The 13249-nt window shown below is 48.0% G+C and overlaps 1 protein-coding gene across 1 annotated transcript in view; it reads left to right on the top strand.

The window, feature by feature from the left end:
- The window catches only part of TMEM47 (transmembrane protein 47), a 178997-nt gene that overhangs the window by 82879 nt on the left and 82869 nt on the right, over positions 1-13249 (top strand). The window lies entirely within an intron of this gene.

Genomic DNA, 13249 nt, shown 5'->3' with positions numbered 1-13249 from the left:
AGCCAGGAGCAGCCTTGATTACCTCAGCGCAGCTGCCACGCTGCGCTCCTGTGTACTGTTTCTTCTAGTCCTGGCTTCCACTTCCCGCCGCCACGCCTGCAAACCAGAATTGACTGGCGTGCCGCAAACCTGCAGTCAGCGTGCCTGTGACGTCAGTCATGTCAGTGCGTTCTGCGTAGTGACTGTCACTGTGATGATTCTGAACGGCGACGACCGGGCCACGGGGCCAGAGCGTTAGGTTTTTAAAGGGAAAGGAAAGTAAATCAGCGGGGGGCATGCGGAGGAGTGCAAGGAATAACCTAACGGGGGCAATTGCCCCCCTTGCCCCCCTGTAGCGACGCCTATAGGCAGAGCACTTTTTTACTATAAAAAATTTACTTTACTTCATAAAAAAAAAAATATCTCACTTGATGGGGATCACACTGGGGGAAATTTATCAAGACCAGCATTTTCTTTGCAAGTCTTGATTAGGGCTGAAACGATTACTCGATTGAATTAAGTAATTCTACACCCAAAAATCCTTGATGTGAATTTTTTGCACCGAGGATTCGTTTGTGTTATGTGACCACAGAGCGGGAGTGAAGCGCCTTGCTATTACTCACTGCTCCGTGGTCACTTGCCGGCCCGTACCGCACTGCACTGTATCCAGACAGAAAGGTAAGTACTGGTGCTGGGGAAAGGAAGATGGTAGCATTGGGGGAAAGCTTGTGGCACTGGGGGACAAGCTGGTCACACTGGGAGACAGCTGGTGGCACTGGGGGCAAGCTGATGGCACTGGGGGGCATGCTGGTGGCACTGGTAGGCAGCTGGTGGCACTAGGAGGCAAGATGGTGGCACTGGCGGGCAGATGGTGGCACTGGGGAGGCAACTGATAACACTGAGGGGAGTCTGATGGCACTGGTTGGCAGCTGATGGCACTGGGATGCCAGCTGATGGCACTGGGTGAGCAGTTGGTGGCACTGGTGGGCAGTTGATGGCACTGAGTGGAGCCTGATTGCACTCGGTGGCAGCTAATTCCACTGGTATGGCAGTTGATGGCACGAGAGGGGCAACTGGTGGCACTAGGGGGTCATGCGGATGGCACTGAGGGGGCAGCTGATGGCATAGGGGGAGCCTGATGGTACTGGGTGGAAGTTATTTGCATTGGAATGGCAGCTAATGGGACTGGGGGCAGCTAATGGCACTTAGGGGGCAGCTTATGACACTGGGGGACAGCTGATGACACTGGGGGACAGCTGATGACACTGGGGGACAGCTGATGACACTGGGGGACAGCTGACACTGGCGTGGCAGCTGATGGTACTGGGTTGGCAGCTGGTGGCACTGGGAAGCAACTGGTGGCACTGGGGGACAGCTGATGGCACTGAGGAGGCAGCTGATTGCACTGGGGATAGCTGATGGCACTGGGGGGGAACCTGATGGCATGGGGGGAAGCTGATGGCACAGGGGGGGTTGATGAGTTTTTATAAAGAAAAATGTTCTTTTAATTCGTTTTTTGTTATTAGATGTGGGGATGTGCTCGTGGTAGGCTACGGTAGCGGCGGCAGTATTGAGGCAATCACAGACAGTCTTTGTGATACACCGTGACTTTATTCACACCAAAGGCATAACAGGCAATGTGCAGACCACACAGGGGCATATTCACATAGTGCATAAAACAAAAGTCCTTCCATAGAAAATAAACAGCAGGTTTGAGTCACCTTGGTTTGGACAGACCACAGCAGTTCTGCAGGCTTGTAAGCTACCTGCCTTTGTCTCCCTTTGGCCAGAGCCCCTTCGGCTCGTAGCACCACAGGTCCCAGGCTGTCCTTCAGTGTGTGCTGCGCCCAGACTCTCCTTCACCAGCACTGACTCTGTCTGTGTAAATCTCCAGCATAGCAAGACACACCCCACCCCCATCATCAGCAGACACACCCCCCCACTCTTTACCTGTTCCCAGTAAGAACCGGCCCGGACACGCTGCGCCAGCAGCATTCGCCGCTGTAACCGCAATGATCCGGTTCTTACTCCACCGAGGCCAGGACCTCTGGTGGCACGTATCGTCCGTCCATTATTATTCCGGGGACTCTCCTACATATCCCCCCCCTTTGTTCACCCCTGAGGGCTTGAACATACTGTTCAAGCCTGAGGGGGTGAACACACGCACAGCAGTGTACCCGGGACAGGGCATCTGCGTTCCCCTGTAAGCGGCCGGCCCTGTGCTCAACAGTGAACTTAAAGTTCTGGAGGGACAAGAACCACCTGGTAACCCGAGCGCTCCCCTCCTTAGCCCGACTCATCCACTGGAGAGGGGAGTGGTCGGTCACCAGACGGAACTTTCTCCCCAGAAGATAATATCTGAGAGACTCGAGTGCCCACTTGATGGCGAGGCACTCTCTCTCCACAATGCTATACCGGGTTTCTGCTGGGGTAAGCTTGCGGCTTAGAAAAACCACGGGGTGCTCTTCCCCGTTGAGCTCTTGGGAAAGCACAGCCCCTAGTCCTACTCCCGAGGCATCTGTTTGAACTACAAACTTCCGCCTGAAGTCGGGCGTCACCAGAACTGGGGACTCACATAGGGCCGACTTCAAACGGGAGAACGCCTCCTCCTCCTTCTCCCCCCAGCGAACCATCACCGACTTTCTACCCTTCAAGAGGCCGGTTAACGGGGCTGCCAAGGTGGCAAAATGGGGAATGAACCTCATGTAGTACCCAATCAGGCCCAGAAATGACCGTACTTGCTTGGACGTACGAGGCCTGGGCCAATTCCGGATTGCTTCAACTTTATTCACTTGGGGCCTAATGACTCCGCGTCCAATCACATACCCCAAATAGCGAGCTTCCTCTAGTCCCACCGAGCATTTTTTTGGGTTGGCAGTTAACCCCGCCTTCCTTAGAGAATCTATCACTGCCTGAAGTTTTGACAAATGACCCTCCCAGTCTGGGCTAAACACGACTATATCATCCAGATACGCAGAGGTATACTGGTGATGGGGCTTGAGGACGACATCCATCAGACGCTGGAACGTAGCCGGAGCGCCATGTAACCCAAAAGGCAACACCCTATACTGAAAAAGCCCCTCCGGGGTGACAAAGGCCGTCTTCTCCTTTGCCGCCTCCGTCAGAGGTACCTGCCAGTAGCCCTTCGTGAGATCTAGGATCGAAAAATACCCGGCTTTTCCCAGCCGCTCTATCAACTCGTCTACCCGAGGCATGGGATAGGCGTCAAATTTTGATACCTCATTCAATTTCCTAAAATCATTACAGAACCGTAATGAACCATCCGGTTTGGGAATAAGGACAATCGGGCTAGCCCACTCGCTCTTTGACTCTTCTATGACCCCTAGACGTAGCATCGATCTTACCTCCTGCGAAATGGCCTGTCGCCGAGCCTCCGGTACTCGGTATGGTCTTAGGCAGACTTTCACCCGGGGCTCGGTGACAATGTCATGCTCGATCAAGGTGGTACGTCCAGGAAGGTCAGAGAATACGTCCCTATTCCGACTAACAAATTCTTTCACCTCTTGTGCTTGTTTGGTCGACAGTCCGTCCCCTATCGTCACCCCAGCGGCGTTCTCCGGAACACCTGGTGACCCCGGGTCACAACCTGACGTCCCGACAGAGGGCGGGCTGTCTGCAAACAAATTCTCTCTGTCTCTCCAAGGTTTTAGTAGATTCACATGATATACCTGTTCGGGCTTCCGCCTCCCTGGCTGGTATATCCTGTAATCAACTGGGCCCACCTTCTCCTTAACTTCATAGGGTCCTTGCCACCGGGCCAAGAATTTACTCTCGACCGTGGGCACGAGTACAAGAACTCGGTCCCCCGGGTGAAATGTCCTTACCCGGGCGGTTCGGTTATATACCCGACTCTGGGCCAGTTGTGCCGCTTCCATGTGCTCACGGACGATCGGCAACACGACCCCTATTCGGTCCTGCATTTTTCCTATGTGCTCTATGACACTTTTATGAGGCGTAGGCTGTTGCTCCCATGCTTCCTTAGCGATATCCAGTAGCCCACAGGGATGTCGCCCATATAACAACTCAAAGGGCGAGAACCCCGTGGACGCCTGGGGCACTTCCCGTACCGCAAACAAAACATAGGGCAACAGTAAGTCCCAATCTCTCCCATCCTTAGCCACGACTCTTTTTAGCATGGACTTCAGGGTCTTATTAAACCGTTCTACTAACCCATCGGTTTGGGGATGGTAGACGGACGTGTGCAGGTGTTTAATATTTAATAGCTTACACAATTCCTTTGTTATTTTGGACATAAAGGGTGTCCCCTGGTCCGTCAGAATCTCCTTTGGTATCCCCACCCGGGCAAACATACTCATGAGCTCTTTAGCTATTACCTTGGCCGACGTATGGCGCAATGGGACCGCCTCCGGATAGCGAGTGGCATAGTCTAACACTACCAGGATGTGTTGGTGACCTCGGGCTGACTTAATAATGGGGCCTACCAGATCCATGGCGATCCTTTCGAAGGGCACCTCTATAATGGGCATAGGTACCAGTGGACTGCGATACTGAGGTTGGGGGCTAGTCAGCTGACACACTGGACAGGACTGACAGAACCTCCGGACTTCCTCATATATCCCAGGCCAATAGAACCGTTGTAGAATTCGCTCCAGCGTTTTCTTAACCCCCAGATGACCACCCAACACATGCGCATGCGCTAAATCCAAGACCATTCGCCGGTAAGGCTGGGGCACCACCAGTTGTTCCACCACCTCCTGCCTCACCTTGTCTACCCTATATAACAGGTCCTGGTTATAGGCCAGGTGAGGAAATACGGTATCGGCGCTGGGACGCTGGGCAACACCATTAACCACCGACACACCTTCTCTAGCCCGCAATAACGTCGAATCCTGGAGCTGTGCGGTCCCGAAGGTTTCTCGGGGTACCTCCAGATCCAGGATGGACGAACTTTCTACTGTCTCACCCGCCAATACTTCTAGGGGAAACCGGTCAGGGTTACACTCTACCTCCTCTACGGTGACCCCTACAGCTGGGGCCCCTGCCTCGGGGTCCTCGGGCTCGGGACCTGGACATTTTCCTTCCCCATAGGTAGGCAACCCGTTCCTCCACAAAGTCCAGAACAGGGGAAAGTCCCTCCCCAATATTGCGGCATAAGGGAGCCGTCTCCCCACCCCGACGACATGTGGTACCTCCTTTCCACACACTGCCAGGGTAACCTTAGTGGTGGGATACTCCCTGCGATCCCCATGTATACAGACAATGGTAAGGGTTCGCCTTTCTGGGAGTTTTTCCGTTACCAGCGACTCATGGACCAGAGTTACCAGGCTCCCAGAGTCCAGCAGGGCCTGCATGGAGTGTCCATTAACAACGACATCACACACCGGAGGGTTGTCCGCCGCCAGCAGGGGGTCAGCTATATACACCGGTTGGGCATAAAAAGAGGACCGGCGAGCGAACCCGCAGTCCATGGGTTCGGATGCCCTAGGGCAGTTGGATGCCACATGTCCCCAGTCCTGACAATGCCAACATCTGATCCTCGCAGCCTCCCTCCTCCCCAGGGTATTCCTCCCACGGACTGGAGATCCACTCCCCTCCTTATGTGGTGGGATCCCTTTTTCAGGATCCCGGGTCGGCAACGGGGGCTGACGTGACTTCGGTAGTACCGCTGAGTCCCGCACCAAATCCTGAGTGGCCATATACCTCTCCACCAGGCTAACCAGTTGTTCCAGGTTGCCTGGATCGCCTTGTCCCACCCAGCGCTGTATGGCTCTCGGGAGGGTACGCACGAACCTGTCGACCACGACCCTTTCAACCACCTGAGAAGTGCTCAATATTTCAGGCTGAAGCCATTTTTTTACTAGGTGAAGTAAGTCATAGGCTTGTGACCGGGCGCGTCGGGACTCGGCAAACACCCACTGATACACCCTGTGCACTCGCACATAGGTGTTTACCCCCAACCTGGCAAACACCTCAGCTTTTAGCCTCTCATAGTCCTTGGCCTCATCGCAGCTGAGGTCAAAATAGGCCTTTTGTGCGTCCCCCACCAGAAAAGGCGCCACCACCTCGGCCCACTGCTCCAACGGCAGCCTCTCTTGCTCCGCGGTTCTTTCGAATACCATCAGGAATGCCTCTATATCATCTCCCGGACCCATTTTCCTCAGGGCGGATCGGACTTTGTCCCTGGCGGTAGACACAGTCGGGGTTGTTGCAGTTGAAACTCCTTGCAGGGATGTTCGCACCGACTCTTGCATGGCTACCAGCTGCTGTATTAGGAGATTGTTTGTTTGCTGCTGTGCACACATAGCCTCCTCATGTCTTTTTTGCTGTAGCTCATTACTTTCCCTCTGAGCCTGCAATGCCTGTTGCTGCTGTACATTACTCTGAATCAGGTGCTTAATGGCCTCCTCCATCTTGTCAGGAACCATAAAACTTGCAGGCCTGATATATGACATGCAGTCCAACACAACTTTTGCCTCAGGCCTGCCTCACTGCAGGAATGCCCGCTCCAAGCCACCAATTGTGGGGATGTGCTCGTGGTAGGCTATGGTAGCGGCGGCAGTATTGAGGCAATCACAGACAGTCTTTGTGATACACCGTGACATTATTCACACCAAAGGCATAACAGGCAATGTGCAGACCACACAGGGGCATATTCACATAGTGCATAAAACAAAAGTCCTTCCATAGAAAATAAACAGCAGGTTTGAGTCACCTTGGTTTGGACAGACCACAGCAGTTCTGCAGGCTTGTAAGCTACCTGCCTTTGTCTCCCTTTGGCCAGAGCCCCTTCGGCTCGTAGCACCACAGGTCCCAGGCTGTCCTTCAATGTGTGCTGCGCCCAGACTCTCCTTCACCAGCACTGACTCTGTCTGTGTAAATCTCCAGCATAGCAAGACACACCCCACCCCCATCTTCAGCAGGCTGGGTTCTTTAAAGGCCCAGCTCCACCAAAAACCTGGGCTGGCCGTGGGGAACAGGCACCCCCCCACTCTTTACCTGTTCCCAGTAAGAACCGGCCCGGACACGCTGCGCCAGCAGCATTCGCCGCTGTAACCGCAATGATCCGGTTCTTACTCCACCGAGGCCAGGACCTCTGGTGGCACGTATCGTCCGTCCATTATTATTCCGGGGACTCTCCTACATAGAGTACTCGATTAATCATTGGATTAATCAAAAGAATACTCGATTACAAAAATAGTCGATAGCTGCAGCCCTAGTCTTGATCCCCCTTGTGCCGCTAGAGGATGTGACAATTTTATACAGAGGTGCATCCTCTGTTGGCCATCCAGCACTGTAAAATCTGTTGCAGCTTCCAAGCTGCAGTACACTTGTCTTTATTCACACCAGAAAACTGGCAGGGACACCCCCACTCTGTCATCGCCACACCCCATTTTCTCGCAACTTCTAAAAAGTGCCGTTAAGGGGAGAAATTTTGCAGGTATTGCTGAAAATATGGCGTGTGACAAAATCTGTGACTTTTATATTATGATATTATGCCACTATTTACATAGTAAATATCCCCACTGAGTTTTGCTGTGGGGCCCTATGAGATCTGTTCACACTCCAGATTGTAATGGAGGGCAGTGGATGCCATTAGTTCGAATTTATTTATATTTTTTTAATGGAATGCGGTTCTTCTTTTTTTATTACTGTGCACAACAACAAAGTAGACTGGTAGCTCACCAGAGGAAAACCTTATAGAATAGCTATAACTATCTAACTAAATGGAATGATTGCCATAAAAATCCCATTAAATTAATGGGAACATTAAAAGAAAGTTTTCTCTGTATTGTTCGGTAACTGAATAACACAGTGAAAACATCCATACCTGGTGAAGGCAGCATTTGCCTGTTTGTCTATTACTTTGAATGTATTTTATGAGATTATCTACCAGTGAGATGCCCATAAGCATAGAGATTTTGATGACCCCTCTTCACGGCCCACCAACCTCAAAGACATAAGTGATATTTTTATTCTGTAAGTAGTTGCTTTGATGAGTATACGAAAAATGCTGTTTTTCTACTTGTTTTTTAAAGCTGATTATGCTACAAGCCATAGCTACCTATTAAGAAAAGGATGTGATGCTTCCAAAGCACAGCAGTACGGCTGAGATGAACTATATGTACCTCCCGAATCATGTGGTGAAACAGAATGCAATGCTACCCATTTCTAATGCACTTTTCTCTCCTCTTATCACTTGTGGGAATGACATTGTAATTCCAGCCACTTACTTTAGTCCACTGGGCATTCCAGCAGGTAGATAATGAGATTACACTGTCACATAACAAACACTCCATAAGTCTACTTCTATGACTGTGTTGTTTTCAAAGGCTGCAGCATATTTTTGCCTAGTTTGAAATATTAAACCTGCCTAGACCTCCATTCAAAGGTAATACTGTAATAATGCCCTGTGTTTGGTCCGTGCTTTTTATCAACCACAAAGGCAAGTTAAATGGTGAAAATGTTTTTTATGTATTTTAGTTTCCCAGATGCTGAATAATTTCATCAGTTTCTTATGTTGGTTTTCGAATTGTTTCATTTTGGTAACTCTATTCTGTCTCCCATATTGCGCTATTGTTTGTATAGCATAAAAGCAACAATGTCTACATCATCTGTTTCAGTTTTATGACGTGGAAAGAAAGATCCCAGTTGCAATAAAATAAAATCTAATCAACAGCACATAAGCCAATTATAGAATTCTTCCCAAACTGCATTCTGCAAAGAAAAGCTTTAGGGTAGATGAAATGTGCAGCTCTTTTCCTATTCATTTTATGGTCTGCAGTATAAAAGAGACAGATGTGAGGCTGAATAAAAAATGAATGAACAAAATTATGGACAAGCTTTCACATAATATCCATCTAGGACATTGAACATTAACATAGGCTCAAGAGGATCATAGTCCATTAAATTACAAATAACATGAAAAGTTGGCATATGCCCTCTTCTTTATAGACATATTATGCTATCATAATTTTGTTAAATGCTTTTATCTGAAAAGTTAACCTTTGCTTAAAAGCCAGTTAAATACGACTGCCGTCAGACTTTATATTGCAATATCATTTTCTGTTTGTTAACTGCCACTATTTGCAGCTAAAATGTTACAGCTATCAGCATATGTTTTTGTTCAACTATACACAAAATCACAGGATCACAGGATAATACAAACCGGATTCCAAAAAAGTTGGGACACTATACAAATCGTGAATAAATGCTGAATGCAATGATGTGGAGGTGCCAACTTCTAATATTTTATTCAGAATAGAACATAATCACGGAACAAAAGTTTAAAATGAGAAAATGTACCATTTTAAGGAAAAAAATATGTTGAATCAGAATTTCATGGTGTCAACAAATCCCCAAAAAGTTGGGACAAGGCCATTTTCACCACTGTGTGGCATCTCCCCTTCTTCTTACAACACTCAACAGACGTCTGGGGACCGAGGAGACCAGTTTCTCAAGTTTAGAAATAGGAATGCTCTCCCATTCTTGTCTAATACAGGCCTCTAACTGTTCAATCGTCTTGGGCCTTCTTTGTTGCACCTTCCTCTTTATGATGCGCCAAATGTTCTCTATAGGTGAAAGATCTGGACTGCAGACTGGCAATTTCAGTACCCGGATCCTTCTCCTACGCAGCCATGATGTTGTGATTGATGCAGAATGTGGTCTGGCATTATCTTGTTGAAAAATGCAGGGTCTTCCCTGAAAGAGATGACGTCTGGATGGGAGCATATGTTGTTCTAGAACCTGAATATATTTTTCTGTATTGATGGTGCCTTTCCAGACATGCAAGCTGCCCATGCCACACACACTCATGCAACCCCATACCATCAGAGATGCAGGCTTCTGAACTGAGCGTTGATAACCACTTGGGTTGTCCTTGTCCTCTTTGGTCCGGATGACATGGCATCCCAGATTTCCAAAAAGAACTTCGAATCGTGACTCGTCTGACCACAGAACAGTCTTCCATTTTGCCACACTCCATTTTAAATTATCCCTGGCCCAGTGAAAGCGCCTGAGCTTGTGGATCTTGCTTAGAAATGGCTTCTTCTTTGCACTGTAGAGTTTCAGCTGGGAACGGCGGATGGCACGGTGGATTGTGTTCACTGACAATGGTTTCTGGAAGTATTCCTGAGCCCATTCTGTGATTTCCTTTACAGTAGCATTCCTGTTTGTGGTGCAGTGTCGTTTAAGGGCCCGGAGATCACGGGCATCCAGTATGGTTTTACGGCCTTGACCCTTACGCACAGAGATTATTCCAGATTCTCTGAAACTTCGGATGATGTTATGCACAGTTGATGATGATGATAGATGCAAAGTCTTTGCAATTTTTCGCTGGGTAACACCTTTCTGATATTGCTCCACTATCTTTCTGCGCAACATTGTGGGAATTGGTGATCCTCTACCCATCTTGGCTTCTGAGAGACACTACCACTCTGAGAAGCTGTTTTTATACCCAATCATGTTGCCAATTGACCTAATTAGTGTTAATTGGTCTTCCAGCTCTTCGTTATGCTCAAATTTACTTTTTCCAGCCTCTTATTGCTACTTGTCCATTTTTTGGGATTTGTTGACACCGTGAAAATTTGAATCAACGTATTTTTCCTTTAAAATGATACATTTACTCGGATTAAACGTTTGATCTGTCATCTACGTTCTATTACAAATAAAATATTGACATTTGCCATCTCCACATCATTGCATTCAGTTTTTATTCACAGTTTGTTTAGTGTCCCAACTTTTTGGGAATCCGGTTTGTACCAGGAAATGCATACTTCCTGTCAATGATGGGTTAGGTTTTCTTAAAACCAGTGGGAGGAAGTAAGAAGTTAGACTTCTATCTGTAATGAACCTGTGTACAGTGGCGGCCAAAAGTTTTGAGAATTATATAAATATTGGAAATTGGAAAAGTTGCTGCTTAAGTTTTTATAATAGCATTTTGCATATACTCCAGTAAGTTATGAAGAGTGAGCAGATGAATTGCATAGTCCTTCTTTGCCATGAAAATTAATGCATTTCATTGCTGTCATTAAAGGACCTGCTGAGATCATTTCAGTAATCATCTTGTTAACTCAGGTGAGAATGTTGACGAGCACAAGGCTGGAGATCATTATGTCAGGCTGATTGGGTTAAAATGGCACACTTGACCTGTTAAAAGGAGGGTGATGGTTGAAATTATTGTTATTCCATTGTTAACCATGGTGACCTGCAAAGAAACCCGTGCAGCCATCATTGCGCTGCATAAAAATTGCTTCACAGGCAAGGATATTGTGGCTACTAAGATTGCACCTCAATCAACAATTCATCAAGAACTTCAAGGAAAGAGGTTCAATTCTTGTTAAGAAGGCTTGAGGGCGTCCAAGAAAGTCCAGCAAGCACCAGGATCGTCTCCTAAAGAGGATTCAGCTGCTGTATCGGAGTTCCACCAGTGCAGAGCTTGCTCAGGAATGGCAACAGGCAGGTGTGAACGCATCTGCATGCACAGTGATGCGAAGACTTTTGGAAGATGGCCTGGTGTGAAGAAGGGCAGCAAAGAAGCCACTTCTCTCCAAAAAAAACAGGGACAGATTGATCTTCTGCAGAAAATATGGTGAATGGACTGCTGAGGACTGGGGCAAAGTCATATTCTCCGATGAAGCCTCTTTCCGATTGTTTGGGGCATCAGGAAAAAGGCTTGTCCGGAGAAGAAAAAGTGAGCGCTACCATCAGTCCTGTGTCATGCCAACAGTAAAGCATCCTGAGACCATTTATGTGTGGGGTTGCTTTTCATCCAAGGGAGTGGGTTCACTTACAATTTTGCCCCAAAACACAGCCATGAATAAAGAATGGTACCAAAACACCCTCCAATAGCAACTTCTTCCAACAATCCAACAACAGTTTTGGTGAAGAACAATGCATTTTCCAGCACAATGAGGCACCGTGCCATAAGGGAAAAGTAATAACTAAGTGGCTCGGGGACCAAAACGTTGACCTTTTGGGTCCATGGCCTGGAAACTCCCCAGATCTTAATCCCATTGAGAACTTGTGGTCAATCCTCAAGAGGCGGGTGGACAAACAAAAACCCACTAAGGCTACTTTCACACTAGCGTTCGGGCGGATCCGTTCTGAACGGATCCGCCCATAATAATGCAGACGGAGGCTCCGTTCAGAACGGATCCGTCTGCATTATATTAGCTAAAAAAAGCTAAGTGTGAAAATAGCCTGGGACGGATCCGTCCAGACTTTCAATGTAAAGTCAATGGGGGACGGATCCGCTTGAAGATTGAGCCACATTGTGGCATCTTCAAACGGATCCGTCCCCATTGACTTACATTGTAAGTCTGGACGGATCCGCACGCCTCCGCACGGCCAGGCGGACACCCGAACGCTGCAAGCAGCGTTGAGCTGTCCGCCGGTCCGTGCGGAGGCGAGCGGAGCGGAGGCTGAACGCCGCCAGACTGATGCAGTCTGAGCGGATCCGCCTCCATTCAGACTGCATCAGGGCTGGACGGCTGCGTTCGGGTCCGCTCGTGAGCTCCTTCAAACGGAGCTCACGAACGGAAACCCGAACGCTAGTGTGAAAGCAGCCTAATTCTGACAAATTCCAGAAGTGATTATGAAAGAATGGGTTGCTATCAGTCAGGAATTGGCCCAGAAGTTGATTGACAGCATGCCCAGTCGAATTGCAGAGGTCCTGAAAAAGAAGGGCCAACACTGCAAATACTGACTCTTTGCATAAATGTCATGTAATTGTCGATAGAAGCCTTTGAAACGTATGAAGTGCATGTAATTATATTTCACTACCTCACAGAAACAACTGAAACAAAGATCTAAAAGCAGTTTAGCAGCAAACTTTGTGAAAACTAATATTTGTGTCATTCTCAAAACTTTTGGCCACGACAGTACATCAACTTTTTAATCCCATTGTAGATTTTGATGTTATTATTATTATGACCTACTTTATCATTATTAATGCCTTTAAGACCCAGTGACAAGTGATTGGTTTCAAAGTCAGCCCCACATTTTAATAATATCTGCCATACTTTTGGTGCACAATATCATATCAGAACTTGGACCCACCTGTAGATCTTGTGGTACTTTAGTGGACCAATCCAACACTGCTCTCCATTTACATTAGAAATTGCAAGCACAATCGCAGGGACAGACCATGAGTTGGCCCTAAACTGGTCACATACCCATTAACAAAAATTATAATACTTGAGTCATGAGTTACCACAATGCAGGAGATTCAATTTACCATCTCTTAGTTTTCAGGAGATGTTTGGAAAGTGAAGATATCAATCTGATTTTT

The sequence above is a fragment of the Bufo gargarizans genome, chromosome 3 (assembly GCF_014858855.1).
Source record: "Bufo gargarizans isolate SCDJY-AF-19 chromosome 3, ASM1485885v1, whole genome shotgun sequence".
NCBI lineage: Eukaryota > Metazoa > Chordata > Amphibia > Anura > Bufonidae > Bufo > Bufo gargarizans.
Note: the sequence above shows the minus strand (reverse complement) of the source record. Positions and strands in the feature narration are given on the sequence as shown.